The sequence below is a fragment of the Rhinopithecus bieti genome, unplaced genomic scaffold (assembly GCF_001698545.2).
Source record: "Rhinopithecus bieti isolate Rb0 unplaced genomic scaffold, ASM169854v2 scaffold_13247, whole genome shotgun sequence".
NCBI classification, from domain to species: domain Eukaryota; kingdom Metazoa; phylum Chordata; class Mammalia; order Primates; family Cercopithecidae; genus Rhinopithecus; species Rhinopithecus bieti.
The window spans coordinates 271,277-286,179 of NW_016807505.1; the positions used below are offsets into that span (position 1 = coordinate 271,277).

The following is a 14,903-nucleotide window of genomic DNA, read 5'->3' on the forward strand; positions in this document are numbered from 1 at the left end:
GCTTAAAAGAATGTTAAAAAAAAAAAAAAAACACCAAAAACCCTACCCTTTACCCAGATTCACAAATACTAATATATTTTCACATTAGTTTATACATTTTTCTCCTTTCCTCCCTCTTTCGTTTCTCTCCCCCCCCCCTTTTTTTTTGTGGAGACAGGGTCTTGGTTTGTCACCCAGGCTGGGGTGCAATGGCACACTCATAGTTCACTGACATTTCAAACTCCTGGACTCCAAGAAACCTCCTGCCTGAGCCTCCAGAGTAGCTGGGACTATCATCATATGTCTCTGTACCTGGCTAGTTTAAAAAATTTTTTATAGAGACAGGATCTTGCCATGTTGCCCAGGCTGGTCTCAAACTTTTGGGCTCAAGTGATCCTCCCACCTTGACATCCCAAAGTGTTCTAATTACAGGCATGAGCCACCAAGCCTGGCCTCCTTTCCCTCTTCTTCTGCACCTTCTGTTTCCCCCCGCTTATAAACTTTTTAATTTTGTTTTTTTACTTTTGACCACTTTGGGAGAAGGTTGCAGACATCATGTCCCCCCAGCATTTCCTGAGAACCGGGATACACATTTGGATAACCATAGTAAAGATATTAATTGAGGAAATGTAACATTAATACAGTTATTTTGTCTAATCTACAGGCTATAACCCAATTTCTTCATTTGCCCCAATAATGTTATTTATGGCTTTTTCATGTTAAGTATCTTGTTTAACACTATATATCTTATCAGTCTGCCATAATGTTTAATATCTTTACTCTGGAATGGTTCCTCTGCCTGCCTTTGCCTTTCATGTGTTTGTGACTTCTGAAGCATGCATGCTAGGTATGTTACAGAATGCCCTCAGCTTGAGTCCATCTGAAGTGTTCTTAAGACTGGATTCTACTAATGCTGTTTTGGTTGGCACAACACAGTTTTTACCAGTGTGGTCGTCAAAATGATGTTTTATGGCTAAAGCATTCTTTCAACATTTAATCATCAAGGAAATGTAAATCGAAACCACAATGAGATATCATCTCCTCCCAGTTAGAATTGCTGTTATCACAAAGACATAAAAATAAATGCTGGTGAGAATGCAGACGAAAGGGAGCTCCCCCACACTTTCGATGAGAATGTGAATTAGTGTAGTCCATATGGAAAACAGTATGCAGAGTCCTCAAAAAACTACAAATGGAACTACCCTAGGAACCAGCAATTCCACTACTGAGTATTTGTCCAGAGTTAAATCAGTGTATTGAAGAGATAGCTGCACTCTTGTGTTCATTGCAGCATTATTCATGATAGCCAAGATATGGAATCCACCGAAGTGTTCACCAGCAGATAAATGGATTAAAAGAATGTGGTGCATATACACAATTGAATACTACTTAGCTATAAAAAAGAATGAAATCCTGTCATTCATAGCAGCATGGATGGAACTGGAGGACATTATGTTAAATGAAATAAGCCAGGCACAGAAAGATAAATAGCTTAAAAAGTTGACCTCATAGAAGTAGAGAGCAGAATTGTAATTAATAATCACAATTATAAATAATGGTCAGTATCAAAAAATATTGTCATCCTACAGTACTACAGAACATTAGAACTTGTTTTTCCTATCTAGCTGTAATTTTCCCTCTTTTATTTTTTTTGAAACAGGGTCTTGTCCTGTACACTCAGGCATGACACGATCACAGCTCACTGCAGCTTAAACGATCCTCCTGCCTCAGCTTCTGGAGTAGCTACAGACACAATGCCATCATGCCTAGCTATTTTTAAAAAATTTTCCATAAAGATGGGGTCTTACCATGTTGCCCAGGCTAGTCTCAAACTCCTGGCCTAAAACAATCCTCCCGTTGTCTCCCAAAGTGCTAGGATTACAGGTGTGAGCCATCACGCCCAGCTCCAATTTTTAGATACTGACCCCAGAACACATTCCAAGCTTGTCTTGTACCTCTCCTGTCCCGACTTTTTTTTTTTTTTTGGGGGGGGGGGGGGGGGGACGGAGTCTTGCTTTGTCGCCCCGGCTGGAGTGCGGTGGCCTGATTTTGGCTCACTGCAAGCTCCACCTCCTGGGTTCACGCCATTCTCCTGCCTCAGCCTCCCGAGTAGCTGGGACTACAGGCACCCGCCATGCCCTGCCCGGCTAATTTTTTGTATTTTTTAGTAGAGACGGGGTTTCATCGTGTTAGGATGGTCTTGATCTCCTGACCTCATGATCTGCCTGCCTTGGCCTCCCAAAGTGCTGGGATTACAGGCTTGAGCCACCGCACCCGGCCTGTCCCCACTTTTGAATCAGCTGTTTTTTTTCCAAGGAATCCTGATTTCTATTGTGGAGAAAGGTACTTAGAAACCAAGGTCTTGGTGCTACTGGTATGTTATTGCTTTTAGGACCTTTCAAATATACAGGATATAAAGATATAGCTGTATGCATGTAACTCTATTGTGTATATATGTATATAACTATATGTGTGTATGTGTATATATATCTTCATGTACTTTCAGTGATATTTGCCATCCCAATCTACGCCGCAGAGTTTTTCCTTGCCTTCCCTATTTGTAGAGCTTCCTTCCACATTGAGAACCTTATCTCCCAGTGAGTGTCACCCCATTTCTGTCTCATCTCTTTCCCTACTCTGCCCCTTGCCTCCTAGGGTCCCCTTTCCTCTCATCAGTTGTCAGACAAGAGGAGCATCATGCACACATCATAGATTTAATATTAAACTTTTAAAATTTTCAGAGAAATGTAAGCAGGCTTCTGCAGTGAAAGGGGCTAGGTCTGGGAAGATGGGGAATACTTGCAGGCACCTGGGAAGCTCAGGGAAGCAGTAGGCACCCTGTCAATTGGGTATCTGTCATGAGGGTGGCAGACTGTCTCCCTGAGTTCTGGGTGGCAGCAGCAGCCCAGGACCCTGGGCTGAGGCCCAGCCAACCCTCTAGGGCTGCCACACCACTTCCTAAAAAGGCAGAAACGCATTTTCTTCCAAGTGGAGTCCAGCATATTTTATTTTCCTGTTGAATGGTAGACAGCATGAGGGCAGGGTCCGTGTGATGATTTTTCTGCCAGTAATAGTTTCTTTCTGCAAGAGCAACAGTTACATAGTTTTCAAATAAAAGCAATTAAGGCAGTAACAAGTTTGCTCAAAGAATCAACCTGAACATATATATATATCTATTGTGTATCAATAAAAAAAAATTTTTCCAGATTAAAATGTAAAATTATACCACAGTCAAAACAAACAAACAAAAAACTGTTTTTAAGATTGAATCTTTCGGCTGGGCAACGGTGGCTCAGCTTGTAATCCCAGCACTTTGGGGAGGCTCGAGACGGGCGATCACGAGGTCAGTGAAGATCGAGACCATCCTGCTACACGTGAAACCCCGTCTCTAATCAAAAAAAAATACCATACAAAAAACTACGGGCGAGTGGCGGGCGCCCTGTCCCAGCTACTCGGAGTTGAGGCAGGAGAATGTGCGTAAACCGGAGGCGAGCTGGTGCAGTGGAGCTAGGAATCCGGCACCCATCCAGCCTGGCGACGAGCGAGACTCCGCTCAAAAAAAAAAAAAAAAAAAATCTTTCATCTTTCATAGTGATTTGGCCTATGAGGCAAATTTAATATTAGATGATTGTATGGTTTCTTTTTTCTTTTTTTTTTTTTTTTTTTTGAGGCGGAGTCCTCGCTCTGGTCGCGGGACTGGAGTGCAGTTGGCCGGCATCTCAGCTCACTGCAAGCTCCGCCTCCCGGGTTCACGCCATTCTCCGCCTCAGCCTCCCGGGACTGGGACTACAGGCGCCTGCCACCTCGCCCGTCAGTTTTGTATTTTTAGTAGAGACGGGTTCACCGTGTCGCCTGTATCCAGGATGGTTCGATCTTCCTGAACCTCGTGATCCTGCCCGTCTCGAGGCCTCGCAAAATGCGGATTACAGGCCTTGAGCCACCAGCGCACCGGCCGGGTTTCTTTTATTTCAGATAATGGAGAAGTATATTTACATAAAAGCCAAAAAAATATTTTATGCATAGATATTTTTTTATTTTGCCTATGTCCTTAGTTTCAATCCTCAGAATATACATTATTGTCTTCAGAAATCAATCTAGATTTACCTGTACCTTATTAGAACTCAGCTTTGCTGGGTGTGGTACACACACCTGTAATCCCAGCACTTTGGGAGGATGAGGAGGGAGGATTGCTTGAGCTCAGGAATTTGAGACCGGCCTGGGAAACATGGTGAAACCCTGTCTCTACAAAAATCAAAAAAAAAAAAAAAAAAAAAAAAAAAAAGAAAGGCTGGGCACGTTGGTTCACGCTTGTAATCCCAGCACTTTGGGAGGCTGAGGTGGGTGGATCATGAGGTCAGAAGTTCAAGACCAGCCTAGCCAACAGGTAAAACCCCGTTTCTACTAAAAATATGAAAATTAGCTGGACATGGTGGTGAGTGTCTATAAATCCAGCTAATCGGGAGACTGAGGCAGGAGAATCGCTTCAACCCAGGAGGCAGAGGTTGCAGTGAGCCGAAATCACGCCACTGCACTCCAGCTTGGGCAACAGAGCAAGATTCTGTCTCGGGGAAAAAAAAAAATTAGCCGGGGATGGTGGTGCACACCTACAGTCCCAGCTACTCAAGAGGCTGAGGTAGGGAGCCCTAGTGGGTGTAGTGAGCCAAGATCACACCACTGCACTCCAGCCTGGGCGACAGAGTGAGACCCTGTCTCAAAAAAAAACAAAACACTGAGCTTTAATTTTATAAAACTTTTTTCTAGTTGAGAGTACATTGCTACAAGCTAACTTTAAAAAAGTCACATTCCGGCTGGGCACGGTGGCTCATGCCTGTAATCCCAGCACTTTGGGAAGCCGAGGCGGGTGGATCACAAGGTCAAGAGATCAAGACCATCTGGCCAACATGGTGAAACCCCATCTCTACTAAAAATACAAAAATTAGCTGTCCGTGGTGATGCATGCCTGTAGTCCCAGCTACTTGGGAAGCTGAGGCAGGAGAATCACTTGAATCCGGTAGGTGGGGGTTGCAGTGAGCGGACATCATGCCAATGCACCCCAGCCTGGTGACAAAATGAGACTCTGTTTCCAAAAAAAAAAAGGTCATATTCTTTGATTACTAGGAACTTGCAATTTGTTTTGCTGCTTCTGATTTTTATTTTTGCCTGGCACAACATTTCCCTCCTTGGCCCCTGTCTATGTTAATAATGCTACCAGGATATACTGAATGATTTTATTCCAGTATTTTCTACCTTAATTATGTTAAAGAAAAACAAAAGGTGGATATTAGTTATAGTGATAAGGACACATTTTAATCACTAATAACTATTGTAATAGTGAAGAGAGTCCAGCATGATCTGAGCTCAACTTTGGTGTGTACAGAGGTGACTGGGTGTTTTAAAGGAAGAATGAAGCTGGGTGTGTACTAGACACTGGGATGAAGCTACTACAGGGGCTGAGGCAGAAGGATTGCTTGAGCCAGGGGTTTGAGACCAGCATGGGCAATACATCAAGACTTAGGCTGGGCGGGGTGGCTTATGCCTGTAATCTACACTTTGGGAGGTGGAGGCGGGTGAATGGCTTGAGTTCTGGAGTTCGAGACCAGCCTGGGCGACATCGTGAAAGACTGTCTCTACAAAAAATACAAAAATTAGCAGGGAATGGTGGCATGTGGCTGTAGTCTCAGCTACTCAGGGGGCTTGGGTGGGAGGATCCCTTGAATTTGAGGAGGCAGAGTTTGCAGTGAGCCAAGATCGCACCACTTCACTGTAGCATGGGCTATAGAGTGAGACCCTGTCTCGGGGAAAAAAAAAAAAAAGGACTTTGCTTCACCCACAAATGGAAAATGAGGGAGTAGGAGGGGATTGAGTTGGGGGGCAGGGTATGCTTGACAGTCAGGGAAATACAAATTTACCAAAAGTGGCTGGTCCACGTAAAACCCAACTGGGATTGCTAACTGATGCTGTTTGAAGTTAGGCTCTGACCCTCGCACAGAGGCCAGGAGACGGGACCCTATCTTCTGGTGTTGGCTAGAACAAACAGGAAATTCATTTGTGAGCCTTCACTTTTTTCAGGCAGGTTAAGAGGGATAGGGTCAACCAGGGGATGTGGCCTTGAGCTGCTAGAATCTGTTAGTATTTTGTTCAAATATTTACAGGCCTAGGTTAAGACCAACTTTGTTTCTTTGTTTTTTGAGATAGAGTTTTGCTCTTGTCGCCCAGGCTGAAGTGCAATGGCGCGATCTTGGCTCACTGCAACCTCTGCCTCCCAGGTTCAAGTGATTCTCCTGCCTCAGCCTCCCGAGTAGCTGGGATTACAGGTACTTGCCACCACAACTGGCCAATTTTTGTATTTTTCGTAGACACGGGGTTTCACCATGATGTCCAGGCTGGCTGAAACCCCATCTCTATTAAAAATAACAAAAATTAGCCAGGTGTGGTGGTGCACACCTGTAATCCTAGCTACTCGGGAGGCTGAGGCAGGAGAATCGTTTGAACCTGGGAGGCGGAGGTTGCAGTGAGCCGAGATCCTGCCATTGCACTCTAGCCTGGGCAACAGAGCGAGGCTCTGTCTCAAAAAATAAAATAAATAAATACTTGCAAAAACCAAAAGAATACCATTTAATAAAAATTACATAAGATTCAAATGGCACAGTCCATAAGTGAAGTTTTATTGGAATACGCTCATGCCCACTTGTTTACGTATTGTCTGTGACTGCTTTCACACTACGAAGGTTGAGTGGTTGTAAGCGATGGCCCTCAAAGCCTAAAATATTTACTGTCTGGCTCTCCTCTCTACAGAAAAAGGCTGCTGGTCTCTGACTGATTCATTGATTGATTATTATTCGAAACGGGGTTTCACTCTGTCATCCAGGCTATAATGCAGTGGTGTCATCTCAGCTCACTGCAACCTCCACCTCCCAGGCTCAAGCAATCCTATCTCAGCCTCCTAAGTAGCTGGAACCACAGGCGTGTGCCACCGCTCCCAGCTAATCTTTTGTATTTTTGATAGAGACAGGGTTTCACCATATTTCCCAGGCTGGTCTAAAACTCCTGAGCTCAAGTGATCTGCCTGCCTCAGCCTCCCAAAGTGCTGGGACTATAGGCATGAGCCACCATGCCTGGCTGACCTCTGATTTATATGGCCAGGTGGGGACAGGTACTCAGTTGCTTGTGCATATGTTGTTTGGAGATCACGAGTTAGCAAGATAAAAGCGCTTTCATCACAGAGGTTTCAGTCTAGTAGAAGTTAAATTTTTGTGCCGGGTGCAGTGGTTCATGCCTGTAATCCCAGCACTTTGGGAGGCTGAGGCAGGCAGATTGCCTGAGCTCAGGAGTTCGGGACCAGCCTGGGCAACACGGTGAAACCCCATCTCTACTAAAATACAAAAAACTAGCTGGGCATGGCAGCATGCGCCTGTAGTCCCAGCTACTTGGGAGGCTGAGGCAGGGGAATTGCCTGAACCCGGGAGGTGGAGGTTGCAGTGAGCTGAGATCCGGCCACTAGACTCCAGCCTGGGCGACAGAGTGAGAGTTTGTCTCAAAAAACAAAAACCAAAGTTCGATTTTTGTGTAATAGGTGAGATCATTTGAAACATAGATATAAGTACTGATGTACGGATTGTGCTTTGTGAATGAGTCTCTGCCTGCAAAACATTCCTGAGAAGCTTTCTGAAGGGTTCAGGCTGAAAACGGAAGAATGGAGAAAGAGATATTCTGAAAGCTAGGAGGCAAGAGTCTCAGCTAAGATTTGGATGTGACAGGACCATGAGCGGATAGGGAATGTTTTGTTTCTGGAGTGGGAAGTGGGAAGCATTTTGGGAACAGGGTGAGGAAGAGAGAGGAGGCTCCAATGTTTCCAAGGAGTCCTGCCCACACCAAGAAGCCTGGACTGCACGTTATTTGCTTCAAACATGTCATCTCAATCGTGCGTGATCTATTTGGAGCAAATGAAGTCAAGGGAAGTTTTAAAAGGAGAGTTTTAGAGCAGTGGAGTCTGAAAAGTTGCCCTAAAATAAGGTTGAGCATAAGAAAGTCCTTCCTGCTTCTGGAAAAAGTGGACTGCGGGTGCTCACTCTTTGGGGCCAGACAGAGAAGAGTTAAAAATTATGTGCTGGGTGCGGTAGCTCACGCCTGTAATCCTAGCACTTTCAGAGGCCGAGGTGGGTGGATCACAAGGTCAGTTCGAGACCAGCCTGGCCAACATAGTGAAAACCACGTCTCTCCTAAAAATACAAAAATTAGCTGAGCATGGTGGCGCATGCCTGTAGTCCCAGCTACTTGAGAGGCTGTGGCGGGAGAATCACTTGAACCCAGGAGGCAGAGGTTGTGGTGAGCTGAGATGACACCACTGCACTCCAGCCTGGGAAACAGAGGTAGACTCCGTCTCAAAAAAAAAAAAATTGTTATTTCTCCCTTTTGCACCTAATCTCCCACTGAAGATGACTGCAACTTTCCTGTGAATTCTGAACCTGCCGCCAAAAGATACTTCTTTATATTCCATGGTTTTGTGTAAAACTTTGTGGTGAGAATTGGAGAAAGCTTAATTTGCTGCTTTGCATCCAGAGTGAGGAGGCCAAGTTAGGCTCCCGTGTTAATTTGCAGAAAGCCCATATTCCCGATCTGGTAGGGATGGTGGTGCTGAAGGTGTTGGAAACCAGAATCTTGGCAGAAACGGAGTCAGCTTTGAACATAGTACAAGTTTGGACCAAGGGACTAGTGATGATTCAGGTCAGGAAGTTGGGAACTGTATTGGTCCATTCTTGCACTACTATAAAGAACTACCTGAGACTGGGTCATTTATAAAGAAAAGAGGTTTAATTGGCTAATGATTCCACAGGCTCTCAAGGAATCACGGCTGAGGAGTCCCTAAGAAACTTGCATCATGGCAGAAGGCAAAGGGGAAGCAGGCACATCTTTACATGGCAGGAGCAGGAGAGAGAGAGCAAGGCGGAGAGGTTCTATATACTTTCAAACAACCAGATCTTGTGATATATCACAAGAACAGCACCAAAGGGGAAATCCACCCCCATGATCTAGTCACATTCCACCAGGCCCCACGTCCAACATGGGGGATTACAATTTGACATGAGATTTGGATGGAGACACAGACTCAAACCACATCAGGGACCAAAGAAATATTTTACTTATTTTCAGTTATCAATGGAATTTACTGCTGATGAGAAATAAATGCATCTTGCCAATAACTTACAAAGTAATAAAACCGGCCAGGTGCGATGGCTCACGCCTGTTAATCCCAGCACTTTGGGAGGCTGAAGCGGGTGGATCACGAGGTCAGGAGATCAAGACCATCCTGGCCAACGTGGTGAAACTCTGTCTCTACTAAAAATACAGAAATTGACGTGGTGGTGCATGCCTCTAATCCCAGCTACTTGGGAGGCTGAGGCAGGAGAATAGCTTGAACCAGGGAGCCGGAGCTTGCAGTGAGCCGAGATTGTGCCACAGCACTCCAGCCTGGTGACAGAGTGAGATTCCATCTAAAACAAAAAAACCAAAACAATTTCCCTGGAAATGTATAATGTATTGACACTTTTTAGTATTTAAAAAATTTTCAGTGATACCCTGTATCTAAAAAAAAAAAAAAACAAAAAAGCAAGACAAAAACCAACAGGTGTGGTGATGTGCACCTGTAGTCCCAGCTACCCAGGAGGCTGCGGTGGGAGGATTGCTTGAGCCTAAAAGTTCAAGCCATGATTTCACCACTGTACTCTAGCCTGGATGACAGAGCAAGACTGTGTCTAAAAAAATTTTTTTAATTAAAAAAAAATTCATCTTGACTTGCTTTTCATGTGAATCTAGTATATTTGCTACTTTTGATAATGCTTTGCACTTTTAAATTGTGGTAAAAACAATACATAAAATTTCCATCTTCCCCATTTTAAGTGTCCAGCTCAGGGTCATGAAGTGCATTCACAGTGATGTGCAGCCATCACCACCATCTAGCTCTAGAACTTTTTGTCTTACAGAAGTGAAAATTACCCATTAAATAATAACTCCATTTCCTCCTCCCCGGACCCCATCCCCTGGCAACCACCATTCTACTTCCTGTCTCCATGACATTTGATTAGTCTACATACCTCGTATAAGTGGAATCATACAGTATTTGTCCTTTTGTGTCTGGCTTATTTCACTCGGTGTAATGTTTCCAAAATTCATCCATGTTGTAGCATGCATCAGAACGTACTTTCTTTTTGAGGTTGAATGATACTCCGTTGCATGTATACGTTATGTTTTATTTATTAATCCATCAATGGACATTTAGGTTGCTTCTGCCTTTTGGGTAATGCGAATAATGCTGCTATGAACATGGGTGTGCAAATATCTCTTTGAGTTTCTGCTCCTAATTCTTTTTTTTTTTTTTTTTTTTTTTTTTTGAGCTGGAGGCTTGCCCTTTTGCCCAGGCTGGACTGCAGTGCCACGCTATAATCTCGGCTCACTGCAACCTCCGCCTCCCAGGTTCAAGCAATTTTCACTTGATTCTCCTGCCTCAGCCTCTCAAGTAGCTGGAATTAAAGGCTCAAACCAACACACCAGGCTAATTTTTTATCGTTTTGGTAGATTTGGGATTTCACCACGTTGGCCAGGCTGGTCTCGAACTCTTAAACTCAAGCGATCCACCCGCCTTGGCCTCCCAGAGTGCTGGGATTACAGGTGTGAGCTACCATGCCTGGCCTTCTGCTTCTAATTCTTTTAGATATAACCCTGAAGTGATGATGCTAGATTATTATAGTGTTCTGTGCCCAGGTCTTAATTTATGGAGATGACTGAGTGATGACATGGAGAGACCAATGCCACTGAATTTTTTTTTTTTTTGAGATGGAGTTTCGCTCTTTTGCAGGCTAGAGTGCAACTGTGTGACCTCGGCTCACTGCAATCTCTATCTCCCGGGTTCGAGCGATTCTCCTGCCTCAGCCTCCCAAGTAGCTGGGCTTGTAGACTCCCACCCACCACGCGTGGCTAATATTTTGTATTTTTAGTAGAGACAGGATTTCACCATGTTGGCCAGTCTGGTCTTGAATTCCTGATCTCACGTGATCTGCCTGCTTCGGCCTCCCAAAGTGCTGGGATTACATGGGTGAGCCACCACGCCCGGCCAATTGAAGATTTTTATTACTTACATTTTCCAGGAAGGGGCGTGCTACACTACACCACATCACGTGAGGAGCACTAGGTTTTGGTCTGGAGGCAGAAGATAGCAGTGAAGGGGAAAATCTAGGGTAAAGCCTTTACTGGGAACTCCAAGGGAAACAGGGCAAGTTTGAGCATAGGGTGGGTTAGTTTAAATAATTCTGGTTGGCTTTGGGCTATAGGGATGGTCTCTAGTGGCTTGGTTTGTGGCCTGGGTATATAGAGTATGGGAAATAGCGGCCAGTGAAAGTTAGCTAAGGAGTTGGCTGGGCTTCAGACTGGAATTGGTTGTTTGGCATACGAAAGACATGCTTATAGGCCGGGCGCAGTGGCTCAAGCCTGTAATCCCAGCACTTTGGGAGGCCGAGACGGGCGGATCACGAGGTCAGGAGATCGAGACCATCCTGGCTAACATGGTGAAACCCCGTCTCTACTAAAAAATACAAAAAACTAGCCGGGCGAGGTGGCGGGCGCCTGTAGTCCCAGCTACTCGGGAGGCTGAGGCAGGAGAATGGCGTAAACCTGGGAGGCGGAGCTTGCAGTGAGCTGAGATCCGGCCACTGCACTCCAGCCCGGGCGACAGAGAGAGACTCCGTCCAAAAAAAAAAAAAAAAAAAGACATGCTTATAGACAAATTATTATATTTGGGAATTAGCTAGCTTTGGGAGGGGCATTCTGTCCCATGATTTGCAAGGCCCTCGAAAGCCAGAGCAACAAAAATACAGAAAATAAGATATAGTTAATATAATTGGCTTAGTGATGAATGGATCCCAAACAGACAAACACAGAAGCTAAGAAAACCCAGAACACATGGTAAAACTTCTTTTGCATTTTTTGAGGAAACCACGTAGTGTTTTGCATAGTGCCTGCAAAATCTTCCATTCCTACTACCATTCTACAAGGTTGTCAATTCATCTGATGTTCACCATCACTTATGTTCTGTTTCTTCTTTGTTTTATGGTAGCCATCCAAATGGGTGTGAAGTGGTATCTCGCTGTGATTTTGATTTTGATTTCCCTGATGATTAGTGATGCCGAGCATCTTTTCATGTGCTTCTTGGCCATTTGTATGTCTTTGGAGAATTCTCATTAAGACATTTGCCCATTTTTATATATGTATGTATGTATGTATTTATTTATTAAGATGGAGTCTCTTTCTGTTGCCCAGGCTGGAATGCAATGGCCTAGTCTCGGCTCACTGCAACCTCTGTCTCCTGGGATCAAGCAATTCTCCTGCCTCAACCTCATGAGTAGCTAGGATTACAGATGTGCACCACCATGCCTGGCCAATTTTTGTATCTTTAGTAGAGACGGGGTTTCACCATGTTGACCAGGCTGGTCTTGAACTCCTGACCTCAAATGATCCACCCACCTCGGCCTCCCAAAGTGTTGGGATTATAGGCGTGAGCCGCTGCACCTGGCTTGGCCCATTTTAAAATCACTTTTTTTTTTTTTTTTTATTTTGTGGAAAAAATTCTTTTTTTTTTTTTTTTTTTTTTTTTTTTTTTTTTTTTGATAGAGTCTCGCTCTGTCGCCCAGGCGTGATCTTGGCTCACTGCAACCTCCACCTTCCGGGTTCAAGCGATTCTCTTGCTTCAGCCTCACAAGTAGCTGGGATTACAGATGTGCACTACCACGCCCAGCTAATTTTTGTATTTTTAGTAGAGACGTGATTTCACCTTGTTGTCCAGGCTGGTCTCAAACCGTTGGCCTCCTGTGATTCACCCACCTTGGCCTCCCAAAATGCTAGGCTTACGGGCATGAGCCGCCGCGCCTGGCTGAGGAGTCTTATATCTTATGTGTTCTATTAACGTCTTATCAAATATGTGATTTGCAAATGTTTTCTCCCATTCTGTGTGTTGCCTTTTCACTTTGTTGATTGTGTCCTTTGATGCACAGAAGGTTTTGATTTTGATATACTCTAGTTTGTCTATTTTTGTGTTTCCTTAGCTTTTGGTGTTGTAGTCAAGAAATCATTGCCAAATCCAAAGTTATGAAGCTTTTTTTCTGACAGTTTTATAGCTTTAGGTCTTATATTTAGGTCTCTGATCCATTTCAAGTTCATTTTTGTATATGATGTAAGGAAAGGGTCCAACTTCATTCTTTTGCATGTGGATATCCAGTTTTCCCAGTACCATGTGTTGTAAAGGCTGTCCTTTCCCCATTGAAGGTCTTGGCACACTTGTTGAAAATCATTTGACCATATGGGAGAGCTTATTTCTGGGCTCTCTATTCTATTCCAGTTGTCTATGTTTTGCATTCTTTTTAAAAAATATTTTTGGTCTTTACATTTCAGAATCAGCATTTCAAATGTGACTTGTAGGACTACGTGCAGTGAGGAAGATGGTTAATCATCCTATTCTGACCAGGAGTTCTGACAACTTTGCTGCTGTAGGCGAAGTGTCTAAGGCAGGTGTCAGCAAATTCTCCTCTAAAGGGCTGTGTGTGTATGTTTGTGTGTGTGAGTGAAAAAGAGGGTGAGATGTATTTTAAATTTATTTTAAGAAATTGGCTTACATGATGGTACAGTCTTGCAAGCCAAAAATCTGCAGAGTAGGCTGGTAGTCTGGAAACCCAGGGAAGAGTTGTGGTGTTAAGTGTTAAGTCTGAAACTAGTCTGAAGGCAGAATTCCCTCTCTTCCTCAAGAGATCTTCATCTGTTTTCTTTTTTTTTGTTTGTTTTTTGTTTTGTTTTTTTTTTTGGAGACAGAGTCTCGCAGCCCAGGCTGGAGTGCGGTGGCACGATCTTGGCTCATTGCAACCTTTGCCTCCCAGGTTCAAGCGACTCTCCTACCTCAACCTCCTGAGTAGCTGAGACCACAGGTGCACACCACCATGCTTGGCTAATTTTTGTATTTTTAGTAGATACGGGGTTTTACCATGTTGGCCAGGCTGGTCTTGAACTCCTGACCTCAGGTGATCCATCTGCTTTGGCCTCCCAAAGTGCTGGCATTATAGGCATGAGCCACCGCGCCTGGCCTTAATCTGTTTTCTCTTAAGGTTTTCAACTGATTGGTTGAGGTTCACCCACATTTTGGAGGGTATTCTGCTTTACTCAGAGTTTACCGACATAAATGTTAACGTCATCCAAAAAGTACCTTCACGACAATATTCAGGGTGGTATTTAGCCATGTATCTGGGACCAACCAGGGGCGTGGTGGCTCACGCCTATAATCCCAGCACTTTGGGAGGCTGAGGCGGGCAGGTTATGAGGTCAGGAGATTGAGACCATCCTGGCTAACATGGTGAAACCCTGTCTCTGCTAAAAAAGAAAAATACAAAAAAATTAGCCTGGTGTGGTGGTGGGCGCCTGTAGTCCCAGCTACTCAGGAGATTGAGGCAGGAGAATGGTGTGAACCCGGGAGGCAGAGCTTGCAGTGAGCCGAGATGGTACCACTGCACTCCAGCCTGGGTGACAGAGTGAGACTCCGCCTCAAAAAAAAAATTTTTGTTTCAAAAAAAATAATAATTAAAAAAGAAAATTAAACATCAGGGGCTAGACACAGTGGCTCACGCCTGTAATCCCAGCACTTTGGGAGGCCAAGGCGGGTGGATCACAAGGTCAGGAGTTCGAGAACAGCCTGGCCAATATGGTTAAACCCCATCTGTACTAAAAATACGAAAATTAGCCAGGTGTGATGGCGGGCACCTGTAATCCTAGCTACTTGGGAGGCTGAGGTAGGAGAATCACTTGAACCCAGGAGGTGGAGTTTGCAGTGAGCCAAGATTATGTCACTGCACTCTAGCCTGGGTGACAGAGCGAGACTTCTTATCACAAAAAAA

The 14,903-nt window shown here is 44.5% G+C and overlaps 1 long non-coding RNA gene across 2 annotated transcripts in view; it reads left to right on the plus strand.

Annotated features, from left to right (window-relative positions):
- The window catches only part of LOC108535947 (uncharacterized), an 84,420-nt gene extending 70,898 nt beyond the window's left edge, over positions 1 to 13,522 (plus strand). For both annotated transcript variants that reach the window (XR_001887364.1, XR_001887363.1), the window contains one exon: positions 13,417 to 13,522. This is a non-coding gene — a long non-coding RNA (uncharacterized LOC108535947). The remainder of the gene's footprint in view (positions 1 to 13,416) is intronic.
- The last annotated feature ends 1,381 nt before the right edge of the window (positions 13,523 to 14,903 follow it).